This window comes from Lytechinus pictus, unplaced genomic scaffold, assembly GCF_037042905.1.
Source record: "Lytechinus pictus isolate F3 Inbred unplaced genomic scaffold, Lp3.0 scaffold_20, whole genome shotgun sequence".
NCBI classification, from domain to species: Eukaryota; Metazoa; Echinodermata; class Echinoidea; order Temnopleuroida; family Toxopneustidae; genus Lytechinus; species Lytechinus pictus.
In genome coordinates, this window is record NW_026974141.1 from 12,287,456 (window position 1) to 12,309,175 (window position 21,720).

Here is a 21,720-nt window from a genome sequence, read left to right on the forward strand (position 1 = left end):
AGGGATTTCTTTTTGTTGTGGACAGTATATAGGTCAAACAACTTTGGCCTGGCTATATGGGTCAGTCTGGTAGTGCTAGTCTCCTTCTCAAGCTCAAGTCATTTTTTTTGGTGCAAGCTTTACAGTTTCAAGCTTATAGTCAGGTTGATATTTATTATTTAAAATTTAAAAAAAAATCATATTCATAGACATTCATTCTAAATAGAAATAAATGTAAGTGGTTAATTTCCGTCAACAAGTATTTTACAAATATAATATATAAATTAAACTGTTAAATACATATGAATTATAAAAATGAATATGTTCAAATATCTTTAAAATAAAGGACAACATTGAAAGAGTATAACTTGTAATTTGCACAATCCTAGCCAAGGTCGATTTTATCCAGATATTGTGATTAAAACATAACTTACAAAATAATGAAACTTTCAATGTAAAATAGCAACTCGGAGAAGCATTATGAAAACGTCAATTCAATCGCTTATTAGAAAGATTTTATCAATTCGAACGTTTCTCCATCAATGACAGAATAAACCTAAGCACTATTTTTGTCTTAATAAAGGTTTTCAGAAACGTCTTTGTATTAGATCAAGTAGATTAAGATTCAAGATGCATAATTATGTTTTGCTGAAGAAGAAAAAAAAAGTGAGTTAAAACACAAAACCTGAGAAACAAGGGCATCGCATAATCAATTCCCTTACAATTTCTTTATTTACTTTTGTTTTATGAAGAAGTGGAGCACAGGAAGCGAAGAGAATGAGAAAACCTGCTCCAGAAAGTAAAAACACTTATTATTTCCTTCACAAAAGAAAAAAAATCCAAAAAATAAGGAAACTATAGAAAAAAAAGAAAGAAAAGGGATGGATCGTTATTTTCTCTTTACCCTACTTTTTTCCTTGCCCAAGCCACCCTTGGTGAAAATTTGCCCTCCAACAAAAGAATAATTACGCTGGCTATTTCTCATTTCTGAGGATAAAACCTGAGTATTTATTATGTCAATATAAACACTTCCACTCATCTGATAGATTGGGAGTAGATTCCGGCCAGGGGACCTGTTGCGGTCAGTTTTTATTGACCATCACCATTGGCATTGGTCAGTTTTTGTGTCTAGGGTGGGGTACGTCTGCTTCAGCTCAAGCCTGGCTTCAAGAAAAGGAAAGTTTTTTTTGGCATTTTTATTACTGAATGTTTCAGAGGGGCCAATTTTGAATTCTTTTTTTAAATATTTAATTCAAATTCCAGACACAGCTGCATATGCAGGTCCATAATTATCAATGAACAACATAGTAGACACCAAGACAGACTTACAAAGATAATACTGGAATAAACAGAGAACAGATATAAAGGGTGGAACAGGTAATAAAATAATTACACTAAAATGATACTAGAAATAAACAATGAATACATAAAACAATATGATTTCCGCAATATAATCATATTTTCATTTCTACATATCACAATAGCACAATAACTCTTAGAACTTGTATGATATTGTGAGTATTGCTTTAAAAGGAAATGCTAATAGATAATAGACATAAGATATTGAAAATGATCAGCTTCCCTATTTTGCTTACTTAAAGCTACCCTACCTTGGATTACAATTTCTTTCATCTCTTTCCAAAGTCCTGAAATACTTTAAAAGGCCCATACTGGGAATAAAAAAACAAAATTGTCAATTAATCAAATCCTTCCTCTTCCACCCAAACATTGCAGATACCACCAGGAAAACTCAATTAGGAGCCATAACGGAAAGATGCTTCAACAGATATTAAAACAATACTTCCTATACAGGTGCCTCCAAAGAACAATAGAGCTAGCCTACCAGTTGGGTCAAAACTTGGGGCGGGGCACTGGTATCTGTAGGTTTAACACCCCCACCCCTTCTCTCCCCTTTTCTTATCTTCCTTAAGGAGTGAGTGGATAGAAAGAGAAGGGTCGAAAGGGTGGGTCATTGGTATTGGTGGGTTACATCCCCCCTCTCTCTCTTATCCTTCTTAAGGGGTGAGTGGATAGGAGAGAGAAGGGGTCAAATCTTTTGGAGGGGGGCATTGGTATCAGTGGATTTCATCCCTTTCTCTTTTCTTCTTTAAGGAGTGAGTGCATGGGGGAGGAGGGGATAAAAACTTGGGACGGGGCATAGGTATCGGTGGGTTTCATCGCATTCCCTTATCCTCTTTGAAGGGTGAGTGGATCGGAAAGGGAAAGGGGGGGGGGTCAACACTTGGGGCGGGGCATTGGTATCAGTGGATTTTCATCCCTTTCTCATATCCTCTTAAAGAAGTGAGTGGATGGGGGGGGGTCAAAACTCAGGGCAGGGTATTGGTATGGGTGGGTTTCACCCCTTTTTATCTTAATCTTTGACGGGTGATTTGATGGGAGAGAGGGGTTTAACTTGGGGCGGGGCATAGGTATCAGTGGATTCCATCCCTTTCTCTCATCCACTTTGTTTGTCCTTCATGAGAGATCGGGAGAGGAGAGAACATTGCACTATTGCCCCAAATATTTTGTGGGTCAAGTTTAAGTTGGAGGGGCCACGAGGAATCAAGGTTTTGTTTCATGCTACCTTCCTGTCTGGTCAACTTTCCACGACAAGTTTCAATGTTGGTTTAGATCAATTAGAAGCCAGAGTTCCACACAAGAAACATTGGTTGAGGGTGTAGAAACGAATAATCTACCTGTTCCAATACATTTGCTCTTGTGACAATTGCTCCTACTGAAAATCCACACATTAAGCCCAACACAAACACTATTCTCATGCCTAACCATAACCTGTCAAAATTACTGAACCAATTATTCTATCATACCCCTCACCCTTACACTATTATTCAGAGAAATTAGTGGAAGAACAATTAGAGGAGCAAGTGCTGCTTTAACTACAACAGTCATCTTGGAAATGGAGGAAAACTACATAGAACAAGAACTGCAATCGCTAGATGTCCTGGGAGCAAGATATAAGATCAATCTTTGAACTGGGAGAAGATACATCTAGCATGTCACAAAAAACAGGTTGGAATGAGAGAATAGGGGGGTACTTTAATCCTTTAGCAGAGTAGGTAGAGTTTGAATGAAACTAGGTAAGCTGGTATGAGGTCCCTCAAAATGCCCAGTAAATTATCAGAGCTCTTGATGAAATTGACACTCAAAATGTCCGGTAAATTATCAAAATTCTGGATGAAATTGACCCTTTTCTCATCAAGCTTACTCACATATTTATCGCCAACTATGCCTCCTGTGACATGTACAGCAGCAATGAACATCCTTCACTTCTGTCTGTCCTTCTGTCCTGAGCCAGTCTTAGGATAGGTCCCAATCAAGGCCGATTCAGAAATCTTGAGAACATCCAGGTAACTGAAAAAAAAGTGACTAAAATAGTTTTATTCACCATTAAATCATGAAGAAAGGGCAAAGGAAATAAATGTTTACAAAGTTTAGACATTTTTGGCCTCCAATAATTTTAGTCGAGAGTTAGACCATGGCCTAAGTTAAATTATGGTTCAGTATATGAACCATAGTGTTAGCTCAACACCCACTGATGCTGAGAAGCTTCTAATACATCTTGTGACTTGCCACTAGGAGCAAGTTTCATGGAATATGGTCCTATTCTCAAAAAGGTCTCTAGTGCTATCTTCAGTAGATGGTAACATAGTGTACATGGGAAAGTTTCACAAAACATATTTTCAGTGATTTCAACTGACTTATATCTTCTCCTAGTCTCAAAGGGCCTCTAGTGCTATCTTCAGTAGATGGTAACATAGTGTACATGGGAAAGTTTCACTAAAAATATTTTCAGTGATTTCAACTTCTACTTTTCAACTTATATCTTCTCAACCAATCAGATACAAGAATTTCAGTAGCTTATAACAGTTGGCACCGAATGACCACTTGATCTACTTTTTTAATTTGTTGTTCTAAAATTCCTCTAGGGGCCTTTTGGTCTAATTGTACAATACCATCTCATGTATAGTTATGCAATACTATTTTTTTTTTTTTTTTTTTACAAATGCCTGCTTGTTCTAACATTGTTTCATATATCACAAATCTGTAGTTGACAAAGTGGCAATTACATCATTTAATGACCAAATGACTGATTAAGCCAAACAGTGAATATACAAAATTGATAATGGGTTTCAGCATGGTTAGATGATATTCAAATGAGGCTGGTATTAGTCATAATTACTTTTACAATGCATTTATAACCCCCTTTTCTGATATCTTCTTCTTCCGTTGAGTACAGTCCTCTTTGCAGAGTATAGTCGTACTTTACTGAGGCCGCAATCACAAAAACACATGACATTTGGTGCAGTTGAACAAAACTATCATGGAGGTAAATGAAATTTTATCAAATGCCCTGTAGTAAACTATATGGGTATGAAATTATTCACGAACGAAATGGAGCTACATTTTAAAGGTTCATTGTCCAAAGATTCAGAGGGCGCTGCTTGACATACGTACGCACTGCGGACGGCGCCAGCTGCCCATTGACACCAATGTTATCATGGTTGTATGTATGTTGTGTACGCAAATGGCCCGAGCTCTGACGATTCTCAGTTGCATATGCTTCGGCTGCTGTTCGAAGATCTTGGCAGGTTGGCTCCGCCTCCTTCTGTTGTGTGAAATGCCGTCAGCAGATCTTTGGACCAATGCTGATGTAGCCAAAAGCAGCGCAGCGTATGTGTACTATGAATGTGCACACGTAATGACTGGCTGATGATCGACATCTGCATGCAAATTGCGTTGAAAATCTTCGTAATGAAAATGGCGGCGAGTAGATAACTGTCCAACTAAATCCGGGGACGGTGAACCTCTAACGTATGAAGAGTATGTTTCAAGGGGAAGGGAAACAAAAGTTTTATTACGGGTGGCCAATAATGAATTGCACGTTTAACTGGTCATCATCACCTTGTGATTGGCCAGATTCATGTCCATGGTTGAACAAAATTCCGCTCTGACACTACAGATTAGACGGTAATCAGCCGGAACATATTCATCTGAAGGGGTGGCCGCCCCCACAGAGCTGGGGGAAAAGGAATGGAGAAGAGGGTCGTTGGAGGATGGAGGAGAGTGAGAAGGGGGTTGGATCAGGAGTCAGAATGAACAAATTTTCATCTGGAGGGGTGGCTATACCAACACAGATGAGGTAAAGGAATGGAGGAGTGGGGGCGCTTGGAGGGGTACAGCGGGAGGGAGGATGATGAAGAGGGTGCTAGATCAGGAGGATGGGGGTGCTAGGAGGGGGATAGAGAGATGGGGTTACTACAGGGATGAAGGAGGGAGGATTATGAGGGGGGGGGGTAGATCAGGAGTGGGTATGCTAGGAGGGGTTTGATGGCATTGAGTGAGTAGAAAGATATAGGGAGGAGAATGGGGAGGGGGGGCAAGGAGGCGAGACGTGGTACTGGTAGGATGGGTGGATAAGGATGAAGGGAGGTGTAGATCAGGAGTGGGAGATGCTAGGAGGGGTACAGGGATATGGGGTTATTACAGGGATAAAGGAGGTAGATCAGGAGTGGGGGTACTAGGAGGGGTACAGTGGGATGGAGTTACAGGGATGGAGGGAGGAGGTTGATCAGGAGGATGGGGTGCTAGGAAGGGTGTGATGGCATTGAGTGAGTAGAAAGATAAAGGGAGCAGGATGGAGGTGGGAACTATGAGGCCAGTGGTAGGATGGGTGGATGAGGATGAAGGGAGGTTTAGATCAGGAATGGGAGATGCGAGGAGGGGACTGGGGAGATAGGGTTACTACAATGTTGAAGGGGGGAGGATTATGAGGGGGTAGATCAGGAGGAATGGGGTGCTAGGAGGGGTGTGAGGGGATTGAGTAGAAAGATAGAGGGAGGAGAAACTAGGAGGCCAATGGTAGGGTGGGTGGATGAGGATGAAGAGAGTGTTAGATCAGGAATGGGAGATGCTAGGTGAGAATCAGGTTGGACTTGAATAGGAAAAGGAAGGGGGGCTGGGATAAGAGAGTGTTTCTCCAATACAAAGTTCATCGATATTAAGGGGTAGGGGTCAAGGAAGGGGGTCATGACCTTGATCTCTACCTAAGGCTTCCCAAACACAAAGAACTGATTGGAGGGCCGGCCTTTGAGTCACATGACCTATTTTGAGTGACAGTGTAATTAAAGAGAACACAATCTCTTTTCCCTATCTTTGGACGTATTCCGCAGACCCCATGAACAAGCTAAACCCTGTTCAGGGGCCCATTCATAAAGGACTTGCAACTGTTGTAACTTTGCCATAATGGCGACTACCATGGTAACAGGGCTCAGCAGCCAATCGTAATCAAGATTACCATGGTAGTTGCCATAATGGCAAAGTTACAACAGTTGCAAGTCCTTTATGAAACGGGCCCCAGAGCCCTGTCTTATAAAGAGTTGCGATTGATCCAATCAACCACAACTATGGAAAGCCAGCAACATCAATATCTATTTGCATGTTTGTTCAAAATATTTTCGAACTATGATGCATACTCAATTGTTTTCTTGAAAATTCAGTGTGCTTCTCTTTGTTTACAAAGGATATTGTTCAAATTTCTTATAGAAAATATGACAATGATGGATTTCCATAAATCTGACATTGATCAAATCAATCATAACTCTTTGTAAGACGAGACCCAGGTAGCTATCCTAAAAGTCATAAAGAACCTTTTTGAAAAGATTATCATTAAAAGTACTTATAAATCTTAAATAATCTTAAGAAACATTGAAGGATGTCGTTTTCTACTTAATATGTTCACCTGTGTGGTCAACTCATGTGTTATTTGGCCAACACACTTCAGTCCGAGGATGCCATCCTCTTAAAATGAATTGCAGGATTTTTTATGGAAGCAAGAGTATTTTGGGTACAAAAACAGTATTTTCACATTTCTGCAATGGTATTATGTATGTACAATAAAAAATTCGGGAGAGTATTTTTGTAAAACCAGCATTAGTTTCATTAGAAAAAAGTATAAACTACTGCCCCCCAAAAAGGAGCAGTTACCATCTCTGTAAGCTCCGCCTACTTTTACTGCTCTACAAGGGAGGCGAGACAACCAGGGAAGTGTTTCATGACAAGTTTTTGTGATTTTCAATGAGAGATGTTAAAAGCTATACTGGAAATCCTTAATTCTGATTGGCTGAGAGTACATTAGGAAGTTAAAATAACTTTTCATGATACCTTCCTGGTTCTACATTCTTCTCACATTCCGACACAAGCTGAGACACCGTTTCTGTATCAAAGATAAATTTGGAAACGGTGCTGTTCACACCTATATCATAATACGTTTTTTTGTTTTTCATTGTCTTCAGCAATAGGTCACACAAACTAATAAAAAGAAATGTTTATATAAGAAGAATAATAATAGTAATATGAATATTTCAAGAATGCAAGCAAACTAAGAAATTGAGTTTCCAATGGCTTTCAGATAATGGAAAATACAATATATCATAACAATAGAAAACTTTACTTTAAAAAAAAAAATCTGCAATGAGTTTAAGCGTCAAACCCACGTGGATTATGTGCTCCAGGCATGTATGCATTATGGCTCATAAAAGTAGAAATGACCATGTTCACAGACAAATATGTTAATAAAAAATGTACCATTGTTTCATTGGATTGTATGTTAAAAGACAATGTATCCCATATTATTTAAAACTACATTATTCCACATAGACACACATATTAATTAGTTTAAAAGCAATACTGTGTTTGGCATGCCTTATGAAAATATACTCGGTATGAACATAAGCTAAGAGTTTAAAGAGAAATTCCAGTATTTGCAGTAAACACTGATTTCATGAGAAAGTCTGTAAAACAAGGCTTAATTGTCAGTATATCATCGAGGATCTAGATCTGGTACAGTTACATAAACTGAACTTTGTGAAATCTTGAAATCTACGCTGAAAAATGTTCACACTGAAGATCACCAACACAGATAGGCACACGTGGGACAGTGTATTATTATTGCTAAAATAAAGACCCGACGGAAGTGACCGAATCCGCGCTTATTTTGCTTATTTCTCAGCAATTACACAATTTCTTCCAGAATCCTTTGGCACATATTTTTTATTCATACAAACAGACACTTAGGTGGTCATTATATTAGATTCTGTAAAAAGTCATTTTTAGATCGTTACCAAAACTGGAATTTATCTTTAAGCTCTCTTCCTCCTCTGAATGCCCCCCAACCGCCCCCTCTGCCCCTTTCACACTCTCCTTTTTTCCATTTTAAAGAGGTCAGTGGCCGATTGTGGCCTAGGAATGCTCTGGTATAGTCTAGATTACAAGACTTCACTCAAATCAACGTTGATGCCTTGAACATACATGTAAATAAGGTTATTTCATAAGAATATTAAATAAATAATAGCTGGATTAATATAGTGTTTTTTGCCAGGGGATACAAAGTGCAACTATTATTACCCTGGCTTTATGCATAGCTTTGATAGAAAAATTATTTCTATAATGTACTCGTAGTGAAAACTTAGAGGCCCTACATCAGCAAAAATAATAATAATAGTAGTAGCAGTAGTAGTAGTCGTAATAATGATAGTAATAATAATAGTAATGATAATACTAATACTACTGCTACTACTACCAATAATAATAATAGTTATGATAATAATATAAATAATAATAATAATAATAAATGATAATAATAATAAAACAGCGTCTATTACGAATCATCTACCTATAGTGAAATATTCTGAGGTGCAATACAATACAAATACTTCCTTGGGAGGGACAGCTACGTCATTGGTGCTAGGTCAGGATTTGAACCCCACACTTTGTGTTCAATGTCCTACAAACTTAACCAACACACCACAGCACCACTGACACTTATCCCTTTACGTTGAAAAAATATTTAGTTTTTATTTAATCGTAATACCTCTTCTGCAAAGGGGGAAGGTGCGACCTGTGCCCCCTCTCTCTATACCTATCCAAGCTCATGGGGTAATTATTAAACAACTGATGCTTTCAACAATGAAAAGAATTACCAATGAAGTTAAAGTCACAATTTGTTGTTTAAAAATATCTCTTATAAAGTTCTTTTAAGTCACTATTAACTCATTTCAAATTTATAAATCTGATTTTATATATTACAAAAAAAGCCAAACCTGCTTTGTGTAGTTCAATTTGGCTACCAGTATGGGCAATTGTTACAACGATTCATTGCTGGTATTTTTTAATTTAAAAGGTCATGCAATCTGGGAATTTTGACTTTGTGGTCACTTTGGTCAGCCATGATGTAATATTGTACCACAGGACGACTGTAATTCTAGTTTGAAAATATTAAACAATAATTCATTTTTCAGTATTTCATAATTTGAAAGGTCATGCGGTCTGGGAATAGGGAGTTTGGGGAAGTTTTTGGACGTTGGCATGTGAAAGCCATGAGGAATTCTGGAAAAGTGATAGAAGTCCCATACATATAATGCATTATATGGTTAGAAGTCATGGTGAAGTCGTGAAGTTTTAGAGGTGAAAGTATATTACCACATGAGCTTGGATAGGTATAGAAAGAGCCCGGGGGGGGGGGGGGGGGGATTTTCATTGACGAGTGGATACCATGCGCGACCATGGGGTCTCGGAAAGCACCCTAAACATGTAATTTCCATATTTTGAAATGCACCCCTTAACAAGTATTGGCGTGTGAAATCCTACCCTTAAGTAATGGAAACAAAACGATACTCTTGGCAAGTATTCCCTGAATTAAACCCCTAAACAAGTACAGCGATATTTTTATGTCATGGACGTCGATCGTTGGTTTTACCTTTACCTACATCATTGGGTTTAGTACGGCCCCTCCTCCCTTACCTCGCGCAAATCGTACTCTAAACACCTAGTGTGGGGGCAAAAAATACATCCTTTATAAAACATTTTAGTCTTTTTATACCCTCACAAATTTTACCCTAAACACGTAGCTTTCCTAGCGAAATAGATACCCATTACACCCTTATTACGTTACATACGTAACATGCCCTATCTTGAAAAAGACATCCTTTTTAAGTGTTTTTGAATGGTATCCACTGGTGAAAGAGGGGGCACGGGTCACACCGTCCCCTTTGCTGAAGATGAAATAGAAACTACTTTTTTTTTCGAAGTTAAGAGATAAGTGTCAGTGGTACAGAGGGGTCGCACTTACGGGATTTAAAATCAGAAATATCTTCTGACAAAACTGCACAATAAATATGTATTGGATTTGCCTTATATTTCCATCGAGAAAGAACATGATACTAAGTAGTGAGTATATTATTTACCAGCGAAGCCATACTTATCCATAGAGGTGGATACGTATGTCTAAGCGCCATAAATATTTGTGTTTTAGAACTTTCTTTGCATGTTGTTTCCCCCTACAGATCAAATTTACATTGCAAAACTTTCCAACAAAGGGTATGAAATTTGTCTCCCTTACAACAAAATTGTTAAAGTCTACCTACCTTTATAAAAAGGTTTTAAAAGTTGATATATACTGTAAAAGCTGTGGGAAAATGCGGCCTACTTGAGATAAGAAACGTGATCTTTATAGCATGGTAGTATCTACCAAAAAGGTTAGTTTAGTGTTATGACAATCCTCATATAAGCCAAATTTAAGAATATTGTCTTTAAAAACGGATAGCTTTATAAACAGATAGTTTTACAGACATTTTTGGCTAAAGCACTTTTTATTAACATGCAATCGAATTCATTGTGTATTTTCTAATTTCATTTCTTAAGTTTTATTTAATTCTATTGTTTCATACAAGTGCATAGAGTCGCATGCATAGAGACGTGCTTAGTTATCAGTGCGTTATGGGCTTGTGTCATTACATCAGGTTGTCGCGTCGGGTCGGGCAATCGCGGATCCTGACCATTCGAGAAAAGGGCCCCCTAAATTCCTGAAAAGTCGGGTCCAGCTCACCCAACCATTCGAGAAAAGGGCACCCTAAATTCCTGCAACATCAGGTCCGGTTTACCCGATGTTTTGTGAACAATTATAGCAAACTTCTAAAATGGTTGCGGGTAAACTGAACCCTACGTTTCAGGAATCTAAGAGGCAATTATGATTTTTCTCGAATGGTCGGGTATGCGTGATTGCCCGACCCGACGCGACAACCTGATGTGACCGCACAAGCCAGTGTTACGCGCAATGAAAGAACTGACATTATTACCAATAATGTAAAACATCTTTCAGTAATGCATTTCATTGTTTCTTTTAAGGCAAGATAATTGCTTGTTGCCCATCTACTTATCAAAAAGAGATTGGGGATGATTCGACCCCAAGATGGGTAGAGTGCAATGCCTTAAAAAATGTTGTCCCCAGAGTCGGTTGTCATGGTAACAGTCACTTGTAGGTGAGTGGAAGTTCTCCAATAGGCAACAGTCAAGTTCACACGAGATTGTCACAGTATTGTGTAAGCAGTAGACAAATGTTATGTTTACATGGGATAGTAATGGAGAACAAACTGTCATCAAACTAGAAAATAGCAGTGTTCACACGAGCTTGTTACGGATTAAAACTTACTACAAAAATATATGAATTCAGTCTTAATTACCAACGTAACCAAACTCACACAAATTGCAATTTTACAAAAAAGAAGTGTATCTGACAGAATCTGGTCGAATTCAACACATAATTATGTAGATAAAGTTTACATAATTCTTTTTCTAAATATGGATCAATAAAAGTTTGGCAGTGTTGTCAATAAAAGACAACCAATTCAGCTCTTTAAAGTTAACTTTATTACTGATAAGATCAAATTTTACAAAGTCTCATGTGAACCAAGCAACTGATGACGTTTGGGAAGAGGGGGCTGGTAATTGTAGATGGTTTGTCAAAGTTATTGGAAAGAGTAACTGTTTGGGGCAGTTTGAATTAAGGAGAAGTGCAAGGGGACATCTCTATTAGGCCTATGGGGAGGGTGTACTAATGTCAAGCATTCTTTCGTACATGTGGGACTACAGATGAGAAGATGGAGATATCGCGAAAAGGGGAGATTTTATTGTCAGCAAGTGGTTGATGTAATAGGAGATTGTTCGCAAATGGGAAGATGATACAGGGAGGACGGTTAAAGGGGTACTCCAGGCTTTAAATAATATGATTTGAACAGATAAAAAAAAAATCAGACATACAAAACACTGAAAATTCGATCAAAATCAGACAAGGCATAAAAAAGTTTTGGCATTTTAAAGATTTGCATTTATTCCGGTGAAACAGGTTTAGGCAAGTCTTCATGAATATTCAATGAGCAAACTGATTATGTCATATCCCCATTTGTTCTTTTCTATTTTATTATATGAAATTAGGTTTATTTAAATTTTTCCATCAAGAACCAACAAAAATGGATTGGAAACTGATTTAGTGCATTAGATATTCATAGCTGCAACTTATTTCATTATAAGGGAAACACATCATTCACACATGCATAAAAAATAAAGTAATAAGGATTTCATGTAATAACATAAGAAAAAGGAAAGTGGGATGTGACATCATCAGCCCACCTAATGAATATTCATGATAATGTGCATATAACTTTTTTCACAAAATATTGCTAAACTTTTAAGTTCAATCACTTCGTTATTTGTTGTACGATTTTGATGAAATTTTCTGCATTTCTGCTCTGTGAATTATACTCTATTCATTCAGATATAAATATTTTCAGACTAGAGTACCCCTTTAAGTGAGGGGAAGGGGAGAGAGAGGGGTGGGGGAGGGAGGGGAGATGGTGGGGAGAGGGAGGGAAGGGGAGGGGAGAGGGAGGGAAGGGGAGAGGGAGGGAAGGGGAGGGGGAGGTGTAGTGTTGGATGGGTAAAGCGTAAGAGGGAGAGGAGAGAGGGGTGGGGGAGGGAGGGGAGAGGGTGGGGAGAGGGTGGGGAGAGGGAGGGAAGGGGAGGGGGAGGTGTAGTGTTGGATGGGTAAAGCGTAAGAGGGAGAGGAGAGAGGGGTGGGGGGGAGGGAGAGAGGAAGGGGAAGGGGAGGGGCAGAGGGTGGGGAGAGGGAGGGGAAGGGGAGGGGGAGAGGGTGGGGAGAGGGAGGGCAAGGGGACGGGGAGGTGAGAGAGGAAGAAAAGAGGAATATTGGTGAAGAGGTTAAGTGGCAAATAAGGAATAAAACAAACAAAAATTGCTTTTCTTATAAAAGAAAGAAAGTGAGAGAAATTGAAAAGTTAATGAAAAAAGATATATAACTAAATAATATCCCAAATATATTGCTTTTCAATCCATGTGACTTCACAAATACAATCCAATTATTAATTTCATTCTGAACTAATGACAATTTGTACCCTTTATGACCACATTCGGGAGTATACAGGTTCAGTAAAAAAAATCATGTAGAATAAATACAGAATTCTTTAAGTTTGCATCATGATAAAAAAAGTTTGTGTGGCAAGACTAAAAAGTTGATACTCATTAACCCTCTCCTGCTGGGCTACAAATATGAAATGCATATGATACTCCAACTAACATGTTGTAAATTACAGGCAATATGAAACAATTAACATGTCAAAACAGTGTTCCTTTGTGTTTAAGCACAAGAAACCGCAATACTAAAACAACTACACAGGCCTCATATACTCTGCCAAAAATGTTTTAGACAATTTGTTTTTATTTTTAAGGTCAACTGATTCCATAAATGTGTGTTTCTTAAGATGCTCTTTTTTTATATCCATTTCTAACAATAAAAGGATGTTCCTTCTGGGGCCCGTGATACAAAGCTAAGCAATCATTATAGAACATAAATGTGGGACCCTGCCCACAAGCACTTTGCTTATTAGGGGCATCCATCCATTTTTAAATAACATGTATGTGTATTTCATGTCAGATTTTATGTATGCTGATTTTTAAAGATGGTAAATAAATTGAAATTGAATTAAATACTGTCTGAGATAATGATTTCATATAATTGAATTTGAAAATAAATTTGATAAGTACAGGTGTATGATTACCTGTCTTTAGAATCCAACAGGCTCCCATCAACAATACATTTATTTTAAAAAAAAGGACCTCATTGAACCTGGGCGTTAAGTTTTTTTTTTCTGGGAATGTTGGTTATGGTAATTTTAAATAAACAAATAAATAATGAAAATTGAATAATCCTGACACATTCTTGATCAAATGTATACATGCATACCCATATAAATTCCAAAATCACACACACTTTTCTTTCCAAATGTGGCTGTTACCATGGTCATAGCATAGCAGGAGATATTTTTGAGATTTATATATTTTTGTCGCATACTTCTGATGAACTTTAAACAATGTAAGGGCACATCGTTTACATGGAAATGATATTTGAAGAATTAAAGGCTACCTTTTAATAATGTCATGACATAAAAAGTTTCCCATGAAAACTACATTAACTTGTAAAGCAATGTATGTTTGTTAATGAATATTGCTTTATGTGAAATACACATTAAATTCAGATTGATTCAATTGGAAAATTTATGGAGTAAGAATACTAATATGATCCATTTCTTAGTCTGGATTTGAACAATATTGCACTTTCTGTAGCTGGGAAGGCATAATCACAATGTAGAAATTTCCACCTATTTCCACCTATGAGGAAGCAAATGAACTCACCAGGGTGGAGTGCGGCAAAATCTACATAATACGTTGCCATGGGACATTAGCGGGCTTTCGCAAATGGCGACGGGAGCCTCGAGTACGGGGGGATAAGTCAACTGTTACCCTACGAAAATGAACCTCCCGTGTTGGCCATATCGTAGATTCGCAATCGTGTGTGTGGAAACGTCAGTTTTTTTACAGAAATTAACAGCATAACACGTGAGCTTAGCTATCACTATGCATGTAGCTTTTATGCACGCCATGCATGAGCCATGTTTTACTTTTTCGCAGGCGGTTGCGAGGACAGCGCTGATTGGCTGATTCCATGTCGAGGTATCATGGCTGGACCGAATGCTAGTTTGGCTCAGTACCGTTATACATTTCCGCGGTACGGGGGAATTTCTCGAGATTGGGAGACCCCCTGCTGAGATTTTTTTACGGACGATCCGTTCCCGTCCTGCATGCGAAAGCCCGCTATTGATGTTGTGATGGAACTTGAATTTAGATGTTATACCTCGGTCACATTTGCTCTACGGCAGCCGTACGGCGAGTCGAAAACAGCCATTTTTATTCAAACCACCTATATGTAGCTGGTACAAAATATGTTAAAACGGCTGTTTGCGACTTGCCGTACGGCCGCCGTAGAGCAAATGTAACCGAGGTATTACTGATCCAAAGTCCCAATACTCGAAGACTAGACCACAGCATTTAACTAAACAATGATCAAAGAAAATCATTTCGAAGAGATACACTTTTATGACATGGGGAATGAGAGTACCTTTAACATGAAAAGATACGTTTTTATGACTTTTTCTACAATATGAAATTTGAGGACTGAGAAGACGCACGTTCAGACTCGCAGAAAGAATTCTCGCTACCCCAAATAGCGATTTCGCTGAGATCCGGGAAAATTCCTGTAACGTGCATTGCATTATGGGATAGCTTTTTCGGTATTACAACTTCCTGTTCGGAAGTCCAATGCACTATTTTGCCATTCAGATCAACAGTGCCGTCATGCACAACAACACAACGTCGCTTTCGCTCGGAAAGTTCGTGATCACAACCCTCTCTTTCACGATACAGTTTAACAGTTTTACAGCCTTTTCTGCTAAAGTCACTAATTCTGCCCGACGCTTTCCATTGCACGGTATTCATCTGTCAGTTAAGATTTTTTTAAGTTCCGAAACTGATTTTTATCCATTTTGTGGTCGACGAAAAATTGAACGAAATGAATGCTGTATATATTTAGCGTCTAGCTGAATACGATCGTGATGTCAGGCCGGTCGCTAAATGCAAAATTTTAAGATATTCATTATTTGTTTGATTTTTTCATAACCAAATAAAAACATAAATAAAAATTATTTTCACGTGAAATATATATTTTTTATTTATCTATAATTCAAATGGAATCAAAACTGACCAAATGTAATAAAAAGTATTATACTCTGTACATATTACGCTGATTGGCATCGATTTCAGCGTGGTGGATGGAAAACTCAGTATAGCGAACCTCGCGCGAGCATGACTCTAAACCGGAAGTGGTGATGACGACCCGACGGAGTGAAAATTATCTCGTCTCGCACATTATGAGATTTTTGTTCCTATTTGGGGTAGCGAGAATTGTCGTGAAATGACAAGGGCTTCCTGTGTTTTTGAAGCATTAACTTGTTACCCTTTACACATGATTTTCAAAGAGACGTTTAGTCCAAACTGGCAAACCACCGTTGCGTTTAATCATTTTTTCACCGGTCATCAAAATAAACGTCCTTAGTTTTAAAATGCATGACATGACACGCTGAAAAATGGATGCCATTCAACATTTAAAGAAAAACGACAGGCATTTCAATAGATCAGACATGATTTTCTTCAATTATTTCATGAAATGTTGCAGTGTTATGCACAAGCCTCTGGACCTTTGATCTTTAATAATCAAATTCTAGTTCTATCACAGCATTAATGTCCCTCTTCAAGGTATTATTTAGAATTCACCGCACTCTACCCAGTGTATTGGATTCCCATTAGGGGGAATTGTTTTATATGGCTTCCCAGCTACAGTTGGGGAAATATTGTAAAAATCGTAACTAAAGAAATGGACTGTATCAGTATTCTTAGTCAACAGTATAACACTGTATGCGACTATAATTTTATGAGTGTGAACATGGAATAAAATGATTTCTTTACTGCCTCAGACAATAGGGAACAGACCAGCATACCAAGTAATTAATTGGGTGTTCAGTTACAATGCATTATGTCTGGGCTTAATAGTCTTTTCCCCTTTCACATTAGGAATTTATGATGGTCTTATCTAATAAAGTAATGACCCAACTGGAATGAACAGTGTCGTACAGTGTGGTCACAGTGTATTCAATGTGTTCATAGTGTGTTCAGTGTGTTTAGTGTTCAAAGTTTATTCACAGTATGTTTGCAGTGTGTTCATAGTGTGTTCAGTGTTTACATTGTATTCACAGTGTGTTCATAGTATATTCAGTGTGTCCATAGTGGTCATAGTGTGTTCATAGTGTGTTCAGTGTATTCACAGTGTATTCATGGTGTTCATAGTGTGTTCAAAGTGTGTTCATAGTGTGTTCAGTGTATTCAGTGTGTTTTAGTGTGTTCACAGTGTGTTAAATTGTATTCAGTGTGTTCATAGTGTATTCAGTGTGTTCACAGTGTGTTCACAGTGTGTTCACAGTGTGTTCATAGTGTATTCATAGTGTGTTCATAGTGTGTTCACAGTGTGTTTATAGTGTGTTCATAGTGTATTCATAGTGTGTTCACAGTGTATTCACAGTGTGCTCATAGTGTGTTTTAAGTGTATTCATATCGTGTTCACAGTGTATTCACAGTGTGTTCATAGTGTGTTCATAGTGTGTTCACAGTGTGTTCATAGTGTGTTCACAATGTGTTCATAGTGTTCATAGTGTGTCCATAGTTTGTTCAGTGCATTCAGTGTGTTCACAGTGTATTAAGTGTGTGTTCACAGTGCATTCATAGTGTGTGTTCAGTGTATTCACTGTGTTCATAGTGTGTTCAATGTATTCACAGTGTGTTCAGTGTATTCATATTGTGTTAAAGTGTGTTAAAGTGTATTCACAGTGTGTTCACAGTGTATTCACAGTGTGTTCATAGTGTTCTCAGTTCATGTTCATAGTATTCACAGTGTGTTCATGTGCATTGTGATCACACAATGTGACACTGATCTTGTATCACAATTTTAAATGTTCTTTTCATTTGGAATTTAAATAAACTTTTGATAGTTGCTTTTTGCCTGATTTCAATACATTTTCCTACATTGATATCTCAATAAAACAATCTGGCATGTTTAAGAAAAAATAAAGAAAATTGAAACATTAAAACATCCTGAAATCAATAAAATGTGAGAGAGGCTTAGCCTTCAACTTGATACGACACACGGAGGAGGTCGTCTGGTGTGGAAACGTATACATTAATCAAAAATTCGATATCACAACATTTCCATTTTAGAATCAAATTCGTCTCATGATGTCTTTATCACGACCCTCTCACACGCAAATATCCAAACAGCTATGTTACTACATGAAATATTACACTGATTGATCACTCTTAACATTGTCAAATTTCATTCAAATATGTGGAGCGTCGTGGCCCAGTGGATTAGTCTCCGGACTTTGAAACAGAGTGTCGTGGGTTCAAATCCCAGCCATGGCGTAGTTTCCTTCAGCGAGGAATTCATCCACAGTGTGCTGCACTCGACCCAGGTGAGGTAAATGGGTATACCGGCAGGAAGTAATTCCTCAAAAAGCTGTGTGCACCTGAATAGGTAGCCTAGCTTAGCTGGGATAATAATAGCAGTTTTCGGAACTGAAGTGGCTACCCTGGGTAAATATACTGTTATTGTTATTATTACATTTCAGAGTCAAAATTGGAATTGTAATTGTTTAGTGGAAACTAGTTAATGTGTAATGAGAACGGTCAAAGTGGCCATGGAAGCGATCTTTCAAACTGGTTCAGAAAACCACCTCGCGATGTAGTTTTCAAGATCGCTTTGCCTCGTTAAACTGGTTATAGCGCAAGTGAGGACACAACCGTTCTTCGGGAAGCGATCTTCGCACATGTTGTATGAGGAATGCCTACGGTGCGGTTTCAAGTTTCACGTGAAACTGAGAGCGTACATGTACCCATAGCAACAAGATTGCTTTCTATGTAACAGCCGTGAAGTGGTTTTGAAAACCACTTTTGGGTGATCGAATGGGAATGCTAGCAAACGATCTTCCAAACTGGTTTCCTGAACCGGTTTCCAAACTAGTTAATAGGATTGTAATGAGAAAGGTCTCCCATATGAGGTGACACAAGAGCCATTGTACTTTCATAAAGGGTACGTCATACGATACAGTTCACCTCCAGAGAGATATCAAATTCTTAAAATTATTGCCCATCATTTCCTACCTGGGGGCCGTTTCACAAAGCTGTTCGTAAGTTAAGAGCGACTTTAAGAACGACTGGTGGTCCTTTCTTATGCGCAAAACCATCGCTAATGAATATACCATTCGCTATAAAAAAGGATCCCAAGTCGTTCTTAAAGTCCCTCTTAACTTACTAACGGCTTTATAAAACACCCACCTGGTTCTAGAGTGACAGAAATGGATGGGCTAATGTAGGAAAGGATATGGTATAGGGAAAGGGAAAGGGGGAGGTAGCTATTATTAAACAAGCTTCATTAGCACAAATGAGTAAAACTTTAATTTTCTAAGCTCCGAATTTGCTCGTTGGAATTTCAAATTCATCTGCAGAGGCTGAAAAAGAAGTGAACTTCTATTTTATAGCAGGGGCCGCGGAACAGTTTTGAAAGTGGGGGGCTGACCAGGCAAAAAATCACAATCAGATGGTCATTTTTACGTTTTTGTACACATTTTTTGAAAAAAAAGTGGGGGAGGGGCTGAAGACCACACAGCCTTGGTTCCGCAGCCCACCTCGAGAGAGATAATATTAGCAAACCTCTGCTCATATTATACAAATGAAATGACAGTCTGATCCACTGATATTTCTTACAGTAGGAAATAATGCAAGAATTTTCTGTTGGAAATTAAATCAAATTTGAAAACATTGTGCATGCGAGTTTTCTTTTAATAGGAAACTCATCTAAAAGGAAAATTGAGACAAAGATCTTGTTTGGAAATTTAAAAGAAAAGGTTTAGGGTAAAAGTCAGGAAAACTTTTTCTTCCACCTCCAAAGTATATATCCAATATTTCTGGCTGGCTTCATTGCATTCTGCGAAAGATTATATCCAAAGTAAGAATGAACTTCATTTATTATTCAGAAACAAAGACTTTATGAACAAGAAGCATTCATTGCAAATGAGATGTGTATTGCTAAGCTCAACAAAAGAATAACATAACCATTATGTGATGGGAAATGAATTTTCACAATTACTTAACACTTTCCACTTTAATACAAACTCCTGCAGAACAAAGCATTTATGAGCTGAGGGCTTTCCTGATGTTAGATGCAAATAAAAGAATTAACACCAGTGTGTTGTAATGGGAAATTAATTTTTCACAATTACAAAACATTTCTTTCACTTCACTGAAGCCTCCCACTGGCATTAATATCAATTTCATGCTAACATACTTTCTTTTGATTCTTCGATTCTTTCGATCTGCTTTTGTTCCAAATGTTACCGATAGACGTTTTAAATGACGTTTCCTCCACACATCTGCTGTAACTTCGAGCTACTGCCGATATTTCTTTGCTTCCACCTCATTAAACCCTTACAACTACCAGCCATAGAGTCACACATTTGCACTAAATTATGTTGATCTAGAACCTAATGAGCTGTATTTTCTTTTGTAGAGAAAGAAATTTGTTCTCCCCGATTCATTACTTTACCGTTTAAAAGTCTTTTTCCATTATTCTTTGTTCACATTATGGTTGTATGTCTTTTCACCTGTTCAAACTTGTACTTCATATATTGTCTAATTGCCATTGATGAACATTCTCCACCCCGACTCTTTGTTGATATTCAAGTCCTTTCGAAGCCTTTTTTTATTTTCATTCAATTTGTAGGGTTTTGTTTTTACCCTTTTAAGGTCATCTTTAACTTCTACATGTGCATGCCATAATCAATATTCAATCAAATTGATTTTGGAATTGATCAATAGATCTTATGACCCTTCCTTTACAAATGTGAATCTGAATGAAGAAAATCAGCCCATCCCGACTCTTTGTTGAAAGTCTATTACTTTTGAAGCACTTTCATCTATTTAGGGTTTTTTTCTTTGTTTTTCATGGTCACTATTTTCTTTTTATATTCATCTAAATGTTCATGCCATATAATCAATATATCATATTTAAATTGATTATGGAATTGAGAAATTTACCATTTGACCCTTCTACCAAAATTTGAATGCAGAGAAGCAAAGGGTCTCTTACAGATCAATCGTAAGGTGGACTTTAGAATATCTGAGAAGAAGAACGAGCTTGCAGTGTAGACTAAGAGAATAAAAATAAGTTTTTTTCCCCCTAATTTTGGGGGACCTGAGCAAATTGTAATTCGACTAACACGGAGTCACAATTGGATCAAAAGGTCTTCAACCTCAGACTAGCAGGCGATGACTGGAACCACTTTTGCTGTAGGAATTCTTGATCCCCTTATTTGAGCCTCAGAAACATGCCATAGATTGCAAAAAATATGATTTTTTTGTGGAGGATAAAGGAATGAAAAAAGGAAATGGTAGAAAAAAGGTATGCAAAAGGAAAGATGGATATGCAGGGGGGGGGGGGGGAGGGGGGGTACTATAGTATAGAACCATGTTGTAGGTTCATGGTAGGACTGATGGTATGAGAGAAAGGGAAAGGGTGATTTAAGGGCCACTTATATTGAAATTAGAGAGAGACAAAAAGAGAGAACAGAGGAATAAAAGAGAGAGAGAGAGAGAAAGAGCGAGAACAGAAAAATAGAGAGAAATATTAAACAGCGAAATTCTAGAGAGAGGAAGAAAGAGAGATAGGGAGAGAGAGAAAGAAGAAGAGTGAGAACAGAGAAATAGAAGTAGAGAGAGGAATAAAAAAGAAGAGAGAGAGAAAAGAGAAGTTTAGATTATTCTTTTATGACGTTTTGTCTGGTTTTAGTATAGGCTCTGTATATATTGGCACCGGTCCCAAATCTTAGCATTGCACCTGCCCCTGTGGAATGTCATTTTAAAGGAAGAGTTCAAGTT